Source organism: Arachis ipaensis, chromosome B4, assembly GCF_059453495.1.
Source record: "Arachis ipaensis isolate K30076 ecotype BB chromosome B4, ASM5945349v1, whole genome shotgun sequence".
In the NCBI taxonomy this organism is placed as follows: Eukaryota; Viridiplantae; Streptophyta; class Magnoliopsida; order Fabales; family Fabaceae; genus Arachis; species Arachis ipaensis.
The window spans coordinates 30,029,477-30,036,609 of record NC_142439.1 but is presented as its reverse complement, the minus strand read 5'-3'; the positions used below and the strand labels follow the sequence as shown (position 1 = coordinate 30,036,609).

The following is a 7,133-nucleotide window of genomic DNA, read 5'->3' as shown; positions in this document are numbered from 1 at the left end:
TCACACCCACCCTGACAAAATAAGGGAGATCTTCAAGCTGCCTCCACTGCAAGATGACCCAGACTCCTTTAATAGGAGAATGATGAGATCAAACCTGGGATTGGACAAAATCCTAGAGGACATATGCCTCCCTGGAGCCAAGTGGACAACCAACACAAAGGGTGCCCCAAACCAACTCAAGAGAGGAGATCTCAAACCAGTTGCCAGAGGCTGGCTGGACTTCATTGGGCGCTCTATACTGCCCACTAGCAACCGCTCTGAAGTCACCATTAGAAGGGCAGTGATGATTCATTGCATTATGCTGGAAAAAGAAGTGGAAGTTCATCAACTGATTGCTTGTGAGCTTTACAAAATTGCAAACAAGAATTCCAAAGATGCCAAATTGGCCTATCCAAGCTTAGTTTATCTGTTATGTAAAGATGCTGGGATAAAGATGAGAGTAGACAAGTATATCTCAGTTGTGCAACCAATTACCAAAAAGTCTATGGAAGGACAACAAGTGCAGGACGACCCCATCAAGAGAAAAGCAGAGGAGCTCCTTCCGGAAATCCCTCAAATTGAATACTGGGAACGCCTAGAAGCATATGTCACCAAGTTGCAAGAAGCTGTGAATCAACTGAAGGAAGAACAGCAAAATCAAAACAGCATGCTCTGCAAACTGCTTAGAGAACAAGAAGAACAAGGGCGTGCACTGAAGGAATTAAAGCGTCAGAAACTATCTCTTGAAGGGCCAAGCACTCCACAGACTAAAGAGGCATCCACTTCCCAAATTCAAGGTTGTTGAGTTCTAATCTTAGCTTTAACTCTGTGATAACAATTCTTATTTAAAGTTTACCTTAGAAGTTATATATGAGTAGTAGTAATTAGTATCTATATTCTGATTTTATCTCCAATTAAGCTATAATTTATTTTTCTCATCATCATTAAACATGAATAAAATAGCAAATTTTCTTTAGAATAAGGAGGCAATATTTTTCGAGTTTTTAATAAGAAAAAAATTCTAATTATCTACATGTGGTGGCAATGCTTTTTGTCTTCTGAATGAATGCTTGAACAGTGCATATGTCTTTTGAATTTGATGTTTATGAATGTTAAATATGTTGGCTCTTGAAAGAATGATGAAAAAGGAGAAATGTTATTTGATAATCTGAAAAATCATTAAAATGATTCTTGAAGCAAGAAAAAGCAGTGAATACAAAAGCTTGCAGAAAAAAAAAATTGGTGAAAATAAAAGAAAAAGAAAAAGAAAAAGCAAGCAGAAAAAGCCAATAGCCCCTTAAAACCAAAAGGCAAGGGTAATAGAAAGGATACAAGGCTTTGAGCATCAGTGGATAGGAGGGCCTAAAGGAATCAAATCCTGGCCTAAGCGGCTAAACCAAGCTGTCCCTAACCATGTGCTTGTGGCGTGAAGGTGTCAAGTGAAAACTTGAGACTAAGCGGTTAAAGTCAAGGTCTAAAGCAAAAAGAAGAGTGTGCTTAAGAACCATGGACACCTCTAATTGGGGACTTTAGCAAAGCTGAGTCACAATCTGAAAAGGTTCACCCAATTAGGGACAGCTTGGTTTAGCCGCTTAGGCCAGGATTTTATTCCTTTGGCCCTCCTATCCACTGATACTCAAAGCCTTGGGATCCTTTTTATTGCCCTTGCCTTTTGGTTTTAAGGGTTATTGGCTTTTTGCTCTTGCCTCTTGGTTTTAAGAGCTTTTGGCTTTTTCTGCTTGCTTTTTCTTTTTTTTTTCTATTTTATTTTTTTTCGCTATTTTTTTTCTATTTTTTTTTCTGCAAGCTTTGTTCTTTGCTGCTTTTTCTTGCTTCAAGAATCATTTTTATGATTTTTCAGATTATCAAATAACATGTCTCCTTGTCATCATTCTTTCAAGAGCCAACATATTTAACATTCATGAACAAGAACTTCAAAACATATATGCACTGTTCAAGCATTCATTCAGAAAACAAGAAGCATTGTCACCACATCAATATAATTAAACTAAGTTCAAGGATAAATTCGAAACTCATGTACTTCTTGTTCTTTTGAATTAAAACATTTTTCATTTAAGAGAGGTGATGGATTCATAGGACATTCATAACTTTAAGACAAAGTTACTAACTACTAATGATCATGTAATGAAGACACAAACATAGATAAGCACTTAACATAGAGAAAACGAAAAACAAAAAGTGAGAACAAGGAATGAGTCCACCTTAGTGATGGTGGCGTTTTCTTCTTGAGGAACCAATGATGTCCTTGAGCTCTTCCTTGTCTTTGTTGCTCCTCCCTCATTGCTTTTTGATCTTCTCTGATTTCATGAAGGATGATGGAGTGCTCTTGATGTTCCACCCTTATTTGTCCCATGTTGGAACTTAATTCTCCTAGGGAGGTGTTGATTTGCACCCAATAGTTTTGTGGAGGAAAATGCATTTGAGGCATCTCCGGGATCTCATGGTGATGAGCTTCCTGCGCCTCTTGAGCTCCATGAATGGGCTCTCTTGCTTGCTCCATCTTTTTCTTAGTGATGGGCTTCTCTTCCTCAATGGGAATGTCTCCTTCTATAAAAGCTCCAGCTGAGTAACATAGATGGCAAATAAGATGAGGAAACGCTAGCCTTGCCATGGGGGATGACTTTTCGGCTATTTTGTAGAGTTCAAGGGAGATGACTTCATGAACTTCTACTTCCTCTCCAATCATGATGCTATGAATCATGATGGCCCAATCTATAGTAACTTCGGATCGGTTGCTGGTGGGGATGATGGAGCGTTGTATGAACTCTAACCATCCTCTAGCTGCAGGCTTGAGATCCAATCTTCTTAGTTGAACCGGCTTGCCTTTTGAGTCAATCTTCCATTGAGCTCCTTCCACACATATGTCCATGAGAACTTGGTCCAACCTTTGATTAAAGTTGACCCTTCTAGTGTAGGGGCGCTCATCTCCTTGCATCATAGGCAAGTTAAACGCCAATCTCACATTCTCCAGACTAAAATCTAAGTATTTCCCCCGAACCATTGTAACATAATTCTTTGGATTCGGGTTCTTACTTTGATCATGGTTCCTGGTGATCCATGCATTGGCATAGAACTCTTGAACCATTAGGATGCCGACTTGTTGGATGGGGTTTGTTAGAATTTCCCAACCTCTTCTTTGGATTTCATGTCGGATCTCCGGATACTCATTTTTCTTGAGTTTGAAAGGGACCTCGGGGATCACCTTCTTCTTGGCCACAACATCATAGAAGTGGTCTTGATGAGCTTTGGAGATGAACCTTTCCATCTCCCATGACTCGGAGGTGGAAGCTTTTGTCTTCTCTTTTCCTTTTCTAGAGGATTCTCTGGTCTTTGGTGCCATCAATGGTAATGGAAAAACAAAAAGCTTATGCTTTTACCATACCAAACTTAGAATTTTGCTCGCCCTCGAGCAAGAGAAGAAAGAATAGATGAAGAAGAAGAAGAAAATATGGAGAGGAGGGGGAGGTGTATTTCGGCCAAGAAGAGAAAAGAGGGTTGTGTTGTGTGAAAATGAGGAAGAATGGAGGGTTATATATAGGGAAGGGAGGGGGGGTAAGTTCGGCCATTTAGGGTGGGTTTGGGTGGGAAATTGATTTTGAATTTTGAAGGTAGGTGGAGTTTATGAGGTAGGTTTATGGGGAAGAGTGGATGGATGTGAGTGGTGAAGAGGTGATGGGGAAGAGAGATTGAGGTGATTGGTGAAGGGTTTTGGGAAAGAGTGTTTATGGGATTGTGTGAAAGAGGAGTGAGAAGAAGTAAGTGGTGGTAGGTGGGGATCCTATGGGGTCCACAGATCCTGAGGTGATCCTGTGGGGTCCACAGATCCTGAGGTGTTCAAGGATTTACAACCTTGCACCAAATTAGGCATGTAAAATGCCCTTGCACACAACTCTGGGCGTTTAGCGCCAGATTGGTGCTTGTTTTGGGCGTTGATCGCCCATTTGTTGCCCATTTCTGGCGTTGAACGCCAGAACCATGCTTGTTCTGGGCGTTCAGCGCCAGCTCTTCTCCAGGGTGCATTTCTGGCGTTCAAACGCCCAGATGCTGCCCATTTCTGGCGTTCAGCGCCAGAACCATGCTCTGTTCTGGCGTTGAACGCCCAAAACATGCTTCTTACTGGCGTTTAAACGCCAGTAAGGTCTTCCTCCAGGGTGTGATTTTTCTTCTGCTGTTTTTGATTCCGTTCTCAATTTTTTGATTTATTTTGTGACTCCATATGATCATGTACCTATAAAGACATATAACTAATAAAAATATAAATAAAAATTGGGTTGCCTCCCAACAAGCGCTTCTTTAATGTCAATAGCTTGACAGTGGGCTCTCATGGAGCCTCACAGAAGTTCAGAGCATTGTTGAGACTCCCCAACACCAAACTTAGAGTTTGACTGTGGGGGCTTTGTTTGACTCTGCTTTGAGAGAAGCTTTTTATGCTTCCTCTCCATGGATGCAGAGAGAGATCCTTGAGTTGTAAACACAAGGTTGTCCTCATTTATTTGAAGGATCAATTCTCCTCTGTCCACATCAATCACAGCTCTTGCTGTGGCTAGGAAGGGTCTTCCAAGGATGATGAATTCATCCTCATCCTTCCCAGTATCTAGGACTATGAAATCAGCAGGGATGTAAAGGCCTTCAACCTTTACTAACACGTCCTCTACTTGTCCATAAGCCAGTTTTCTTGAATTGTCTGCCATCTCTAATGAGATTTTAGTGGCTTGCACCCCAAAGATTCCCAGTTTCTCTATTACAGAGAGGGGCATGAGGTTTATTCCTGAACCAAGGTCACACAGAGCCTTAAAGATCATGGTGCCTATGGTACAAGGTATTAAGAACTTTCCAGGATCCTGTTTCTTCTGAGGCAATGCCAGTTGATCCAGATCACTTAGTTCATTGGTGAACAAGGGAGGTTCATCTTCCCAAGTTTCAATGCCAAATAATTTGGCATTTAGCTTCATGATTGCACCAAGGTACTTGGTGACTTGCTCCTCAGTGACATCCTCATTCTCTTCAGAAGAGGAATACTCATCAGAGCTCATGAATGGCATAAGGAGGTTTAATGGAATCTCTATGGTCTCTAGTTGAGCCTCAGATTCTTTTGGTTCCTCAGAGGGAAGCTCCTTATTGATCACTGGGCGTCCCAGGAGGTCTTTCTCACTGGGATTCACGTCCTCTCCCACCCTTACAGGTTCGGCCATGGTAATTAATTCAATGGCCTTGCACTCTCCTTTTGGATTTTCTTCTGTATTGCTTGGGAGAGTACTAGGAGGGATTTCAGTGATCCTTTTACTCAGCTGGCCCACTTGTGCTTCCAAATTTCTAATGGAAGACCTTGTTTTATTCATGAAACTCACAGTGGCCTTAGATAGATCAGAGACTAAGTTTGCTAAATTAGAGGTATTTTGTTCAGAGTTCTCTGTTTGTTGCTGAGTGGATGATGGAAAAGGTTTACTATTGTTAAACCTGTTTCTTCCACCATTATTAAAGCCTTGTTGAGGCTTTTGTTGATCCTTCCATGAGAGATTTGGATGATTTCTCCATGATGGATTATACGTGTTTCCATAAGGTTCACCTAAGTAATTCACCTCTGCTATTGCAGGGTTCTCAGGATCATAAGCTTCTTCTTCAGAAGATGCCTCTTGAGTACTGTTGGATGCAGCTTGCATTCCATTCAGACTCTGAGAAATCATATTGACTTGCTGAGTCAATATTTTGTTCTGAGCCAGTATGGCATTCAGAGTGTCAATTTTAAGAACTCCCTTCTTCATAGGCTTTCCATTATTCACAGGATTCCTCTCAGAAGTGTACATGAACTGGTTATTAGCAACCATGTCAATGAGTTCTTGAGCTTCTGCAGGCATTTTCTTTAGGTGAATGGATCCACCTGCAGAAGTGTCCAATGATATCTTAGCTAATTCAGACAGACCATCATAGAATATGTCCAGGATGGTCCATTCTGAAAGCATGTCAGAAGAACACTTTTTGGTCAGTTCTTTGTATCTCTCCCAAGCTTCATAGAGGGATTCACCTTCTTTCTGTCTGAAGGTCTGAACATCCACTCTAAGCTTACTCAGCTTTTGAGGAGGAAAGAACTTGGCTAAGAAATCCTTGACCAGCTTATCCCAAGAGTTCAGGCTATCCTTAGGTTGAGAGTCCAACCATACTCTAGCTCTGTCTCTTACAGCAAAAGGGAAAAGCATGAGCCTGTAGACTTCAGGATCTACTCCATTAGTCTTAACAGTATCACAGATCTGCAAGAAATCAGTTAAGAACTGAAAAGGATCTTCAGATGAGAGTCCATGAAACTTGCAGTTCTGCTGCATCAGAGAAACTAGCTGAGGTTTCAGCTCAAAATTGTTTGCTCCAATAGCAGGAATGGAGATGCTTCTTCCATGTAAATTGGAATTTGGTGCAGTAAAGTCACCAAGCATCCTCCTTGCATTATTGTTGTTGGGTTCGGCTGCCATCTCCTTTACTTGTTCGAAATTTTCAATAAAGTTGTCTCTGGATTGTTGTAATTTAGCTTCTCTTAGTTTCCTCTTCAGAGTCCTTTCAGGTTCTGGATCAGCTTCAACAAGAATACCTTTTTCCTTGTTCCTGCTCATAAGAAAGAGAAGAGAACAAGAAAAGAAGAGGAATTATCTATGTCACAGTAAAGAGATTCCTTATTGTTAGTAGAAAAAGAAAAGGAATAGGGGTGAAGAGAAATGAAGAATCCAAACACAAGGGTAAGGATAGGAGCAGTTATGTGAGATGAAGAGAAGTGTTAGTAAATAAATAAATAAAATAGAAGGAGATGAGAGAGAAAGAGGATTTTCGAAAATGATTTTTGAAAAAGAGTTAGTGATTTTCGAAAATTTTAAAATCAAAAATTAAAATAATTAGTTAATTAAAAAGAAATTTTGAAAAAGAGGGAGGTATTTTCGAAAATTAGAGAGAGAGAGAGAAAGAGAGAGTTAGTTAGGTGGTTTTGAAAAAGATAATAAACAAACAAAAAGTTAGTTAGTTGAAACAAATTTTGAAAAGATAAGAAGTTAGGAAGTTAGAAAAGATATTTTGAAATCAACTTTTTGAAAAAGATAAGATAAGAAGATATTTTTGAAAAGATATGATTTAAATTAGTTTTTGAAAAATATTTG

General features: G+C 40.0%; 1 non-coding gene across 1 annotated transcript; it reads left to right on the top strand.

The window, feature by feature from the left end:
• Positions 1–5,954: 5,954 nt before the first annotated feature.
• LOC148567056 (small nucleolar RNA R71) lies at positions 5,955–6,062 on the top strand. The gene has a single exon (XR_015882108.1). It is a non-coding gene; the product is annotated as a small nucleolar RNA R71 (small nucleolar RNA).
• The last annotated feature ends 1,071 nt before the right edge of the window (positions 6,063–7,133 follow it).